At 37.8% G+C, this 15,387-nt stretch overlaps 1 protein-coding gene across 1 annotated transcript in view; it reads right to left on the bottom strand.

Moving 5' to 3' along the window:
• Positions 1-14,606, bottom strand: part of LOC126161349 (gastrula zinc finger protein XlCGF8.2DB-like) — a 116,152-nt gene extending 101,546 nt beyond the window's left edge. Inside the window, exon 1 of the mRNA XM_049917116.1 lies at positions 14,531-14,606. The gene's annotated coding sequence lies outside the window, so the exon portion shown is untranslated. The remainder of the gene's footprint in view (positions 1-14,530) is intronic.
• Positions 14,607-15,387: the final 781 nt, after the last annotated feature.

Raw genomic sequence — 15,387 nt, 5'->3', positions numbered from 1 at the left:
TGCAATACAGGGAGTAAGCCACTGGCTGCTGTCCACAGAGCGCAGTATTAACTAGAGTGGTCTCAGGCGCGTATATTTCTTTTTTCTTAGCTCACCATGGAGCCTTTCAATACAACCCTAAGTAGGATGACAGACACAGTGACAATGGGTGTGCATAGCATGCATGTTTTATGAAACTGTTTCGACTTACTTCACATGTTCGCGTATTGCCATACCTCAAGGACCTACCACTTACAAATCTTGACAAATATTTTGTCTAATTATCATCTGGGGCAACAACACAAACAACCCCCTTAACCCCTTATAAATATGTAGAATATCACACCAACTTTGAAACTGAAGAATTCCTTGCAAATAGAACACATGTCTTTCTTAACAGAGAGGAAAATTAACATGTAAAAATGGCTTTGGGCCCCCGCTGAGAGAGTGTTACAGGGCAATTACTGTTTACAATATTCATAAACCACCTAGTGGACAACATCGCAAGCTCCATATGGCTGTTCGCAGATGATACTGTTGTTTATCAATAATGCTAAAAAAACTGTAGTGAATTGTAATAAGTTATGCAGAGACTCAATGCTCAGTTCAATGACTGGTAGCTGACCCTCAACGTAAACAAATGTAGCTTACTGGGCATTTATGGGTGGAAGTACCCGATATTGCTGGATTACGCAGTTGCTAAACTACCATCATTAAACATCTTGGAGAATGAACACACAGCTTTCAGATGGAATGTCCAGTTGACCTAGCAGTGCAAGGATCTACTACTCCTACTTTCCAGATGGCAGCACCAGTCCTGAAAATTTTTGATTCACCTTGTATGAAGTCCCCTACATAGCATGTTACACGCATTACAGTGCACATATAAGGGAAATGGGTAAAGGTGCTTTGTTACAAGTTCAGAAAAAGCCTCTTTATTGGGAGATTGTGTGGTGGCAGCAGACAAAGGGAACAAACAGTAACTTTTCTTGACAAGTACATGATGACAGTGAATACTTGTAGTTGGTGACAGAGAGAGAGAGAGAGAGAGAGGGGGGGGGGGGGGGGGGCAGGAGAAGGAGACGAAGAAAAGTGCTATGAATCATATCAAGGATAGCCATCTTTGGATCTTTCCCCACTAATAACATCCTTTCTCAGGAGCATGAATCTCATTGTCGGAGGGATGTCAGAGCCTTCAAAACACATTTGTTCACTTCCTCCAGCAGTGACCTGTTCATGTTTCGCTGATGTATGAGAACATTTAGTGGTGTTTTTTTTCCCACTTTTATCCATGGAAGTTTTTTGTTTAGATGAGTGGTTATTTGGTTATCTCAGGCTGATTTCCATATCCATCATCTCAGCTACAGGGTCTCCTTCTGGTTTGTCAGATGGACACAATATGGCTGGCTTGATTTCAAAGTTTTGAACCAGTTTTGCAAGTTCTATTGCATTTGGGTAAATGTTTCTCTTTCAGTGATTAAAGAAAAGGGCTCTAATATCTTCTCTGCATAATGAGACTGACTTACACATACAGATCCATCTTCTTGTTGATCAGTTTCCAGACTTAAGAAAAATGATGTATGTGATGAAGTAATTTCGAACTCTTCTCTCAAATCACTGATAAATTCTTGAAGTTCCTGTTTGCCGTGAGCTGCAATCAAACCATCATCAACATAAAGCACACAGAATATTTTCTTAGAGCTTTTCTGTCTCATAAAAAGACAAGGATCAGCTTTGCTCCTCTGGAAACCAATGTTAGTGAGATGATTACTGAACTTCCCATTCCAGCAATGAGGAGCCTGCTTCAGTCCTTACAGACTTTCCTTCAAGCAAGTTTCATGCTTTCACTTGCCACAACACTGAGTAGTGCTCGAATGGTAGAGGTTATAGCTACAGGAATAAAGGTTTGGCCATAGTCAACTACTTTCTGCTGTGAGTAACCCTTTATCACTAATCTTGCCTTGAATTTATTGATTGATCCATCAGATTTATTTACACTTTTTATACCTGTCTGTTGGGAATGGCCCTCTGGTAGGAGTTCAACAAGGTACCACATTTTATTTTCCTGAAGAGCTTTTGTTTCTCAATTCATGGCTTCCTTCCAGAAATAATCCTGAACAGACTTCATGTCTTCATTGTATGTCTCTGATTCTTGGAACAATGTTCAGAGATGCATCACATAATCACTAAACTTTTGTGGAGCTCTGAGTTGATCAATCATGCAGACGAGGTAAGGCTTCTTCATTTATTTCTTCTCAATCTTCCTCCTGAGGGCCCTCATACATATTCACTGATCTGTCATCCTCCTCACTGTCACTATTGATAATGGGCTGTTCATCAGTCTGAGTGTCGTATCCTGACGATTAAAAATAGTCTCTGGAGAAGTTAAAAAGTTTCTCAGATTTCAGTGGCCTCTCTTCAAAGATTACATCTTGTGATCTAACGAGTTTTCACTCCTCTTCACAATAAATTCTGTAACCTTCACAGTGATCATTTCCAATAAGAATTCCTTTCACTGCTTTTAGAGCCGTCTTCCTTCTCTGATGTTTTGGAATATGAGCATAGCAGGTGTAGCTTAACACCTGCAAATGTTTTAGCCTTGGCTTTTCGCTATACCACAGTTCACATGGAGATTCCTGGAATATTGGAACGCCCTGTTCAGTTCAAGATGTAGGTTGCAGTATTCACCATCTCTGCTCAGAGCTTTTGTGGAATATTTCCATGTGCATACACTATGGATCTGAAGTTTATATACTGTCCTAAACTTTGCATAATCATCTTTAAAAAAGTGCAAAATACTGATATCCCATCACTGGATTTGGAAATGGACAACACAGGTCTGTGTGAATAAGCTCACCCAGTTCCAAAGTCCTTTTCCTGGAGCCAAATGGTAAACAGTGAGCCTTGCCGTAAATATGACCTTCACATACTTCACTGTCCACTTCCAGATTGATATTTAGCTCAGTGCTAAGGCTTCACATGGCGCCTATTATGGTGTCGAAATCTTTCATGATAAAGCTGCAAAAGATTGTCTTTGCTAGTAAGAATGTACCTGCTTCAATTGTGTCAACATTAGCTGTAGTTACTGAGTGTTTTGTTGAAAATGGCTCAAAAGTCTTGAAACAACTTTTATAATATTTAATGTGACTTATTGCACTGTTGTCTCTGTACCAGTCATCATTTCTGCATTCAGAGTTCATCATAGAGGATGTAACAGCAAAATATATCATATTTGTATCAGTGCTATATGGTTCTGGAGGTTTGCTATCAGCTGTCCATTTTCTGCACACTCTAACTGTATAGTTGGGTTTCTTACAGTAGTTGCATATTAATTTCTTTTTCTTCTTTTTCTCCTTTTGATTGATTTGCTGAGACAAAGCCTTGATGAATCTGTAGTGAGAGCTTCTTGTTTACTAAAATCATTCTCCTTTGTACTCAATGTTTTCTCATAGGCACACAATTGATTTTAAGATAGTCAGTTGTACTGTTATCTCTCGACATTAGCATCCAACTAGATCCGAATGAAGAATAGTCATCTGGTAAAGTACTTAATATTTTGCAAATCAAAAACAAATTGGGCATTTCTGGATTAATTACTGAATTCTTAGCCATTTCCTGTTTCAATTCACTCTACAAGTTTTTCAGTTCACATGTTACAATATTATCTTCAGGAGCCTTTTTGTAACTAAAGAACTGCAAACAAAGGTTGTAAATTTTGTCTTCAGAAACATCTACAAATATTTTCTGCAGTTCTGACCACCCTTCATAAGCTGTATGCAAATGCATTATTTTCTGCGAAGTTTCTTCCGACACATCTGAGGTTAAAATAAGCAAGATATTGCTGTCTGCTTTATTGAAGGTTTGTTTATCCTTCCAGAAGTCCAATGTTGATAATTCTTGTGGAATCCATCATTGATTGCATGGAATCAATAACCTCACAAATAAAACAAAAACCTGTGGCACAGAGTTATGTCTTCATTCTTAAGTACGTGTACTTCTAAAAACACACCTGAACCCATAACCTGCTGAGACTTATTGTTTCACAAAACGAACATCTACACACTTGAGCAACACTGATGATCTGAGTCACATATGTAATGCATCACTCAAGGTATTTTCCCAGACAGGTTAAAATATGCCATTGTCAGGCCTCTACAAAGAGGGGGACACCACAGATGTCAATAATTATCGGCCAGTATCCTTGCTTACAGCATTTTCAAAAATCTTTGAGAAAGTAATGTACCCAAGAGTGGTTACCCATCTCAACAGTAATGGGATACTTAGTAAACCACAGTTCGAATTTCAAAAATGTTGTTCCACTGAGACAGCAATATACAATTTCACTGTCCACATAATAGAGTCTTTAAATAGTAAAAAGTCACCTACAGGAATTTTCTGTGACTTGGCCAAGGGATTTGATTGTGTGAACCATGACATTATGTTACAGAAATTACAATTCTATGGTATAAATGGAATAGCATATGAGTGGTTTAAGTCATACCTACAGAACAGTTTGCTTATATGAGTCAAGTGATTTAAATAAGTTTTCCACTTCATCCAACTGGGGTGAAATTACATTAGGTGTTCCACAGGGTTCAATCATGGGTCATTTCAAGATGGTGGCTACAGTAAAAGTTAAGCAAGTATCCTTTCAGAAAAACATAAATTTTGCCATAAAAAAGAAATCGTGTGAAAATTGTAAAGAAGAAATCAAGAAACTGAATGAACGCATAACGAGCTTACAGTTCATAATCGGCAGTTTGAAAACAGACATTTCAAAAATACAACAAGAAAATAGTGAACTGAACACGCTAAAACTCGCGCGAGATAGTTTGTCCGTTACAGAAAAGTGGTCAAATGTAAAGTGCAAAAACAGCAAGACCAAAGTGCAAATTCAGAAAACCTGTGAAAGTTATGCAAGCTTTGTGCACGAAAACACATTTCAAGTACTTTCGATCGCCGATAGTGAAAATGCAACTTACAGTTCACATGAACGATGGGAAAAGCAAAAAGGCACTGTGGGGAATAAGGTAAGAGAAGAAAATTTACTGACGCAAACAACTGTGAAGGAGGTCAATACAAATGTGCCGACCAAAAATAGTGTCGAAGTGTGTAGTAAAACAATACAAAACGATTTGCAAATTGTGAACTCCAATAACAGGAAACTGTTTGTGTTTTCAGACAGTCATGGTCGTGGACTTGCGAGTAAACTAAAAGAAACAACTAAAACATTTTCATGCGGTATAGTGAATCCGGGAGCCCCACTTAGCAAAATTTAAAAAATTACCGAATCTGCAGTGGCAAAAAATCTGCATGATAAAGACTTCGTTGTACTTATGGGAGGCGCAAACGACGTCTACAAAAATGAAACAGTGAGAACAACGCGTGATCTTAAACAGTGTCTGAGGAACCTCACTCACACTAACGTAATACTTGTCAATATTCCGCATCACTATGATCTTGTAAGATGGTCATGTGTTAACAGGGAAATAGAAAGTGCCAACAGTCAGTTTGCAAAAATTTGCAGACATTTTAAAAACGTGAAATGCGTTGATATAAGCAGTATTGGATGTAGATTCCACACGCAACATGGACTTCACCTGAATGGCTTGGGGAAAGAATATCTGACAAGCCTGATAACCAGGGTAATAAAACCCACCACAATAAATTCAAAACCAAAACGATAATTGCATCGCCATCGCCTGACTCCATAACGAAAACGCTTAAAAAAATTAATTAGAAACATCATCATCAGCAGCAAAACATGTAAAAAAAGACCAAATATTAACAGAAAGAACAGTGGACATCGATTTCAACAACAAAAGAACTACTGTTCCTCATCAGCCAAGTATTATTTTAGACGAAAATAACAAAAACGAGAAGACTCCAAGTTCACAAGGAAACACAGCAGTAGTGGTAGATCCAACATTTGAAGTGTCAGAAACAGCACCACCATCAACAACAACAAATAGAAGTCTGTTGGACAGAAGAAATGCTGAGCCTCCTTCTCATCTCAACAATTTTTTATGTGTGGGCCTGAAGAAAAAGAAGGGACAACAGTAGGTAGTGTCAGGTGTCTCCTCTCTCCTGTCTCAAGACAGACTCCAATGGATTCTCAGTCAGGTAACAGCACTAATAGAATGAAAAAGCAAGAGGAAGGCATCTCTTTCTTTCATCAAAATATAAGGGGCCTCTTAAACAAAACAGATCAACTCCTTATTAACATTAGTGAAAAGGACAGTATAAATAATGCCCAGATTTTGTGCTTAACTGAGCACCATGTTACTGATAAATGTGCCTTGCCATCTATAGTAAGTTATACTTTAGTAGCATACTACTGTAGGGAAAGTAAAGATAAAGGTGGCGTAGCAATTTATGTTAAGGATAGTGTAGCATACAAAGCTATAGATATTAAGAAATATTGTGTGGAACAACAATTTGAGGCATGTGCCACAGAAATAACAACTAAATTCTACCCAATAATAGTGTTAGCTGTCTACAGGGCTCCTTCAGGTGACATAAAAACGTTTCTGCATTCAATGGAACTCCTTCCGTCAGGGTTACTTTCAAAAGTGAAGGATATTGTAGTTTTAGGTGATTTCTATATAAACTTTTTGACAGAAAATAAGAATAAAATAGACTTTGAGATTGTGATGACCTTACACAATCTGACATCAGTAATAAAATTCCCAACAAGAATTACATCCGAGTGCCAAACTACAATAGACAACATTTTTTTAGATGTAAATAGACATCAGAATTATATTGTCAGGCAGGTTATAAGTGGGCTTTCAGACCATGATGGACAAATTCTCACTATTTATGACGTTAATCTGTTCAAAAAAGAATTTCCTCAATGGAAATTCATAAGAGTAATTAATGAAGAGGCAAAAGGAACTTTCAATCACAGGTTGCAGCAAATGGATTGGTCTTTAGTATATAGCCATGATGATGTTGATACTAAATTTAACTGTTTTATAAATGAATTCTGTGCTCTTTTTGAAGAAATATTTCCCAAGAAATGGGTCAGAAACAGTGCTTCCAATTCTGTAAGCAAGCCTTGGATTACAAAAGGTATAAAACAGTCATGTAAAACCAAAAGGGAAACTTATGCTGCAATAAGATTCTGTAAAGATGTAGAAAAATGGGAACACTATAGAATATACTGTAAAATTTTGAAGAAACTAATACAGAAATCAAAAGTCCTTTATTGTGAGAAGAAAATAGATAATTCTAATAATAAAATAAAAACAATTCGGAGCATTGTAAAAAAAGAAACAGGAAGAGATACAACAAGTAAAGAAGATGTAAATAATATCAGATATGAAGGTATCCTAGTAGATAACCCCAAAATGGTGGCTGAGATTTTTCATAAACACTTCCTATCAGTAACTCAACAGATTGGTTGCAAGCCCAATGTTGATGAAGCTGTAACTCTTTGTCAAGCAGTATATTCAAACACAATTTCAGAAATGCACCTTAATCCTGTCACTGTATAAGAAATTCAAAAAATCATCATGTCTCTAAAAAGTACGAATTCTGCAGGGGTTGATAATATATCTAGCAATTTGTTGAAATATTCTTGTGTGTGGATAAGGGACATTCTCTGTCATATTTTCAATGCTTCCCTTCAGAAAGGTGTTGTTCCCAGTAGACTTAAGTAAGCCATTGTGAAGCCCCTGTACAAAAAGGGCGATAAAGCTGAACTAACTAACTATTGACCTATCTCTCTGCTGACAGCTTTCTCCAAAATTCTAGAAAAGCTAATACATGTAAGAATTACTGATCATCTCATGAAGAATGGAGTTCTCAGAAAGAGCCAATTTGGCTTTCAAAAGGGCCGTTCAACAAAAGACGCAGTCTATGCACTTGCAAATGAAGTCCTAGAAACCCTTAATGAAAAAATGCAAGCACTTGGTGTCTTCTGTGATTTATCCAAAGCGTTTGACTGTATTCATCACCAGATTCTCTTGCAAAAAGTAAAATTAGTAGTAATAAGTGGTGTTGCAGGCAATTGGCTACAGTCGTACCTCCAAGACAGAAAACAAAAAGTTGTCTTGAATAGCTCGGGTGGAGTATGTGACACTTCCTCAGATTCTGAATGGAGTTCCATTACATGTGGAGTGCCCCAGGGTTCAATTCTTGGGCCACTATTATTCCTGTTTTTTATAAATGATCTACCATCATGTACAAGCCTGCCGTGTAAATTTACATTATTTGCTGATGATGCCACAACTTTTATGAGCAGTAGAACAGACAACAATCTTGAGGAACTCATTAATCACATACTCTCAGATGTGGTTAATTGGTTCAAGGTGAATGGTCTCTCATTAAATTCCAGTAAGACCAGCTTTATTCAATTCTGCACAAAAACAGAAAAAGAGAGAGAGATAAGTGTGACATGTGGTAATCAACCAATCGTTAGAATGGAAACAACAAAATTTCTTGGAGTGCACATTGACAAGAAAATGAACTGGTCTTCACATATTATTGATCTCTGTAAGAGGCTTAGCTCTGCTACCTATGCTTTATGGGTTGTCACTACATGTGTTGAACCTAACATTGCAAAAGTGGCGTACTATGGCTATTTCATTCTCTCATTGAGTATGGAATTATTTTTTGGGGCAACCAGCCATTAGCAAGGAAAGTGTTCATTGCACAGAAGTGAGCTTTAAGAGTTATATGTGGATTGTGCCCAAGAGACTCGGGTAGAAATAGTTTTCGTAATCTTAAAATATACACAACTACATGCCAATATATTTTTTCTCTCATGTGTTTTGTTTGTAAAAATATAGAGATATTTCAACCAAACAGTAATTATTATGAGCATAACACACGGAGGAAGAATGACATACACAGTGAACTCAGAAATTTGAGCTTGGCACAAAAGGGTGTCCACTACACTGGAGCAAAACTCTTCAATGCTCTTCCTCCCGAAATAAAGACAAAGATTCATAACAAGAGTGAGTTTAAGAAAGCACTAAAAATATTTCTGCTAGAAAAAGCTTTTTACAGTCTAGATGATTTTTAACTAAATAAATTGTAATATTTTAATATTATATAATACAAGTTGACATAATGCCACTAAGAATTTTATTTAACCTGAGCTCTGTATCTGTGTGTGCTCTGTATCTGTTTTCTGTAGTGTTTTAATGATTCTAAGAAAATATGTATTTTCTTTTTCTGTATTGCTGCCCAAAGAATTTACTGTCTAAATTTTTATATAATTTTATATAATTTTTACATAATTATATAAATAAAATAGAAAGAAACATTCCACACAGGAAAAAATATTAAAAACAAAGATTCCATGACTTACCAAACGGGAAAGCGCTGGTAGATAGGCACAATAAAAAACACACAAACACACACACAAAATTTAGAGCTTTCGCAACCCCCAGTTGCTTCGTCAGGAAAGAGGGAAGGAGAGGGAAAGATGAAAGGATGTGGGTTTTAAGGGAGAGGGTAAGGAGTCATTTCAATCCCGGGAGCGGAAAGACTTACCTTAGGGGGAAAAAAGGACAGGTATACACTCGCGCGCACACACACACATATCCATCCACACATATACAATGCTGCTCACTTGCAGAATAAATAATTTTGGTTCTAGTAGGCACAATGCAGGGACACAGGAGAGTGAGTGAGTGAGTGTGTACTTTAATGTGACAAGAAATTTCTTCTGGAAACTAGTTACTTTTCTGTATGTATTTTGGTATATGTGTGGATGGATATGTGTCTGTGTGCGCGCTGGTGTATACCTGTCCTTTTTTCCCCGTAAGGTAAGTCTTTCCGCTCCTGGGATTGGAATGACTCCTTACCCTCTCCCTTAAAACCCACATCCTTTCATCTTTCCCTCTCCTTCCCTCTTTCCTGGCGAAGCAACCGGGGGTTGCAAAAGCTCGAAATTTTGTGTGTGTGTTTTTTATTGTGCCTATCTACCAGCGCTTTCCCGTTTGGTAAGCCATGGAATCTTTGTTTTTAATATATTTTTATATAATTATGTACTCAAATTTCTGTATATGCTATAAGATTATGAGATTGTATTTGTAAAAAACTGACTCATTCCACGTCCTTGTGTATCCAACACAGTTGGACCTATGGAACACAAATCAAATCAAATCAAATCTTGACATATGTGATTTGAACTCCCTTCCTATCTGAAATATGAAGCTGAACTGACACTTTTTGCTGATGATACAAGCATTATTATTAATCCACTAAAAGAAACTCCAACTGAAAATGATACAAATAAGGTCTTTGGAAAAGTCATTAACTGGTTTTCTGCAAATGGGTTTGCTCTAAACTTTGAAAAAACACAGTACATTCAATTTTATGCTGCAAAAAGTACAGTTCTTTCAACAGAAGTCAGTAGACAGGGTAGAGCATACTAAGTTTTTGGGTGTACATATAGATGAAAATCTTGATTGGAAAATTCATATTTTGGATCTTCTAAAGTGGCTGGGTTCAGCAACTTTTGCAATCAGAATAATTGTGAATTTTGAGGATATAGAAATTAGTAAGTTAACATACTTTGCATACTTTCACTCTCTGATGTCATACAGAATAATATTTTGGGGTAACTCAACATTTAGACAAAACGTGTTCACTGCTCAAAAGAAAGTGGTTCAAATAATGTGTGGGGTTCATAGTGGCACATCTTGTACGCATCTTTTTAAAAGATTGGGAATTCTTACAATAGCCTCACAGTACATTTACTCATTAATGAAATTTGCTCTCAGCAACATGGACCAGTTTAAAAACAACAGTGACATTTATGATTATAATACCAGAAAAAAGAAAGACTTACACTATCCTTTACTCAACCTATCTTTGGCACAGAAAGGGGTAAAATATGCTGCTATAAAAATTTTCGACAAATTATCAGATGAAATAAAATGTCTGACACACAGCAGTAATAGCTACAGAAATATATTGAAATCATATCTCTTTGACAACTCCTTCTATACCATAAATGAATTCTTGAATAGGAATAAATAAATCTATAAATATAGTGTATGTATTTTGTGCCATTTAAGGGAAGGGGGTAAACTTGACATGTTCCACGTCATAATGGCTACTGTACCGAGCGATTGATCAATGGAACACGCAACCAACCAACCACTAACTAACTAACTAACACATGCTTTATTCAAAAACATGCCACAAACAGGCACACGACTAAAAGGGAAGATTACACACTTGTACTGCCAACTGCTGAACACAAAGATACAGAATTTAGTTTTTAAATAATCCGAAGATGAAAAAATACATCAACAATCTGTGAGATTGAACAATGGCCAGCAATCTTTTGTATATGAGATACGCCGAAAAGTAACACCTATAGTTCTGTACATGCTGCTAAAACCACATTCAAATGATTACCACTAAAAAATAGTGGTCTCCAAGACAATTTTTCTGAAGAAAACAGATTCAAATTTATTTTCCAGTTCCAGATTGAAATTGGCAAGCAACAAACAGGGAAGCCAAGCTTATAGAATTTCATCTGAAGGCCTGGAAATGGTACAGAATGTCTATTGTATTGCAACACTTCCCTAAACAGAAAAATATGAGGGCGGTTCAGAAAGTAACCTCCGATCGGTCACAGTGCGGGTTGTGGGGGGAGTAGCGACGCCATCTGTGCGTTCACGCACTCAACAGGTCAGTCGGCATCAAGCCGTGGTCGAGTGAACGTCGTACCTGCGCTAGTTTAGTATTTGTGGCAGTTTGAAATGTGTGCTGCAATAGAAAACCCCGCCAAATGTGAAGTGCGTGCTGTCATAAGGTTTTTTACAGCCAAAGGATATTCTGCAGCAGCTATTCATCGTGAGCTTTGTGCCGTGTACGGACCAAGAGTTATGAGTGAAGGAGTTGTCCGTGAATGGGTACGTTTATTTAAAAGTGGACGAGAAAACGTTCATGATGAAGAGAGGAGTGGTAGACCATCATTGGTGACTGACGAACTCGTTCAGACAGTTGATGCAAAAGTTCGTGAAAATCGACGTTTCTCAATGTCGGAGTTGTCTACTGGTTTTCCACAGATTTCTAAGACACTCTTGTACGAGATAGTGACAGCAAGATTGGGTTACCGTAAGTTCTGTGCACGATAGGTGCCCAAAATTCTTACCGACCACCACAAAACTCAAAGAATGGCCTCTGCATTAGACTTTCTGTCACGTTATGAGGACGAAGGAGAACCATTGTTAAACAGAATCGTGACCGGTGACGAAACCTGGATTAAGTACGTGAACCCTGACACAAAAGAACAATCAAAGATGTGGGCACATTCAAATTCGCCTACCAAACCAAGAAAAGCCTCGCAAGATTTTTCTGCCAGAAAACTGATGGCAACGGTGTTTTGGGATGCCAAAGGGGTGTTGTTGGTTGAATTCATGGAACGTGTTACGACCATTAATCAAGACGTGTACTGTGAAACAATAAAAAAGTTACGACGGGCTATACAGAACAAACGCCGTGGTATGCTGACTTCCGGTATTGTTTTTTTGCACGATAACGCCCGTCCTCACTCTGCTCGCAGAACAACGGCCCTTCTTGAGTCCTTCAAGTGGGACGTTATCAACCATCCCCCTTACAGCCCAGACCTGGCGCCAAGTGATTATCACCTCTTCATGCATTTGAAGAAATGGCTCGGGTCACAGCGGTCTGATGACGACGAAGAGCTCAAAGATGCGGTCACAGGCTGACTCCAGGCACAAGCGGGTGATTTTTATGCAGAAGGAATTTCAAAGCTTGTGAAGAGATACGATAAGTGCCTCAATCGCTATGGAGACTATGTAGAAAAATAGTGCAAAGATGTAGTTGTAAGATGTATATAATAAAATATTTTTATTTAACTTGGTGTTTTTTTTTAAATCAACCGGAGGTTACTTTCGGAACGGCCCTCGTACATGAAGCTAGCTGTTGTCAGCTTTGCAAAGCATGGGAATTCAAACTACAAAAGCAGAATGCCATCTTTCCAAGTTGTATGGATTTTAAAATTTTGGAATTCTGCTCACTTGCAGAATAAATCATTTTGGTTCTAGTAGGCACAATGTAGGGACACAGGAGAGTGAGTGATTGAGTGTGTACTTTAATGTGACAAGAAATTTCTTCTGGAAACTAGTTAGTTTTCTTTCTCTTTTATGTGAGTCGCTCAAAGGCTCAATGCTTCTTCTGTTTAGTGGGTGAGCTCCTTTACTCCTTTAATTTAGACTTTCCAAGAGCTTTGGCACACAACTGGTAAGAGAAAAACTAATAGAAAATTTGGAGTTCATTCGTCTCCTCCCCCACCCCCCTCCCCTCCCGTCCCCCCCCACCCCCTCTGCCCATGCCTTCTCCACCTTCAGTTGCTGTGCTGAAACAGTTTTTGTATGTTACCAAGCATTCTGGTTTTCTAAGGAAATTCTATGGTGATGCATCTGAATCTGGAATTTAATTCCTGCAACATGACATGTAAACAAACATCTGGAGTCTAGGTGAATATTTTCAAGAAGCACCAAGGCAGACTATAAGCAATTTTAGCTGCATGAATAATTTTTAAATGATCAAACATTGGATATTTTCTGCTTAAATCACTGGCTATTTTCTTATACTGATGAATTATACTCTTAAGAAACATAATTTACATAGTAAGAAAATAATAATGTAAAATAATACTTCTGATTAAATATTATTATACTGTGTGTTCACTTATTTTATTGTGCATGCGAAGAGCCATAACGTGAGACAATAGGCATCTTCAGCACAGAACAGTTATCACAGTGGCTTGGTGAGAGGAAACCCATGGATTGCCATCCTGCCCCAGAGATGCAGAGACTTCTCAAGAAATTAGATATCAACAATACTGAAATGTACAGGAATCTGGACAAACTTTGGAGAATGATGGTTGGTTGGTTGGTTGGTTGGTTGCTTTGGAGGAACAGTGAGGTCATCAGTCCCATCTGAATAGGGAAGGTTAGGGACGGAAGTCAGCCATGCCTTTTCAAAGGAACCTTACCAGCATTTGGCTGAATTGATTTAAGGAAATCACAGGAAACCTAAATCAGGATGGCTGGAAGCAGGTTTGAACCGTTGTCCCACCAAATGTGAGTCCAGTGTGCTAACCACTGTGCCCTCCCACTTGGTTTTGAGAATGAGAATCCTCCTGTAATCTGTAGTATTAACATAACAGCTTAGTTATAGCTGTTGATGTATTTGAGGGTAGGTAAATATATCAGACATTAAACTGGTGTGGAAAGTTGTTCCTTAAACATAACGTAGAAGAAATTACATTTTTTTAAATTTTTTTTTTATTTAAAGTAATACGTAATGCTTTGGTGAGAAGTGCAGACGATCGACGTGGGAAGTATGTGGTCAAACTACTGTTATACACATCTAACAGCAACCCATGTCTGAAGCAAATTGCTACAATGTCTATACGCCCTATTGCAGGACAGATTTCACAAAAATTGTATGGTGTCTGTAGTATGTGGTGTGTTACAGAATGACTGGCATATAACTCCTAGTATCAATATAGTGAACACAGTCCAGACTTAAGATTGATATAACCACTTACGAGAGCACAAGGAGTTTCTCACCAAAGGTTTTTATCAACTTACTTTATTATACACTTACTTGTGCTGCTTCTTAATTCAGAATATTGCGAGACATGAGATGTTAACATCAACCTAAGAACCATATAAGAAAGTGGGTTAACTGCTGCTGTGACCTAGGCTGTGCCTACTTTTCTAGGAGAGTACAAGTTTTGCTTACCTCCTATGCTGTCAGAAGCAGGTGGGGATGTGACTGTACCTGATTCTTCCTCCACTGGAAAAAACAAAACCACAAAGATACTTACAGTTTGATATGGATGCCCAAGAGTTAGGAAACTTGTAAGTAACCAGGTACAGTCACTGTATAATGAGAAGAAATTTCATTTTTAAGCAAGAGAAGATTCAATAGTAGGTGACACTGGGCATACTATTATAAGGCTTCTGGGATGGAGAACATTTGTTTTACGTAGACGGGAATGGTATGGAGAATGAGAGAGTAAGTTTACTATGGAAAGGGAACCTACACCTGAGGTCAGGTGAATCTGTGGGGCCTGTCTTACAATTTGCAAAGGACAGTCTCATCACAGACTTTAATATGTATGTACTTAGTATTTATCTGAAGAATATAATAAAAGTGCAGCTCATATAAAGATAGGAAGCAGTAGGGTGACAATTTGTCACCCAAGTAAGTGTTCTCTGAGGAAGTCAAAAACGGGATTTGTTCAATCTTTGTCTCCGTGCATGCTGAAAAGTAACAAACCTGAGATACGGAGTAGTTAAAGACACTGTAATGTCAAAGATCAGCATGTAACTCCTTAAACTAATTTAAAATGTGTCATCATGAGCTACGAGGCATTGAATGTGAGAAAAAGTATTACAC

This window comes from Schistocerca cancellata, chromosome 2 (assembly GCF_023864275.1).
Source record: "Schistocerca cancellata isolate TAMUIC-IGC-003103 chromosome 2, iqSchCanc2.1, whole genome shotgun sequence".
NCBI lineage: Eukaryota > Metazoa > Arthropoda > Insecta > Orthoptera > Acrididae > Schistocerca > Schistocerca cancellata.
Note: the sequence above shows the minus strand (reverse complement) of the source record. Positions and strands in the feature narration are given on the sequence as shown.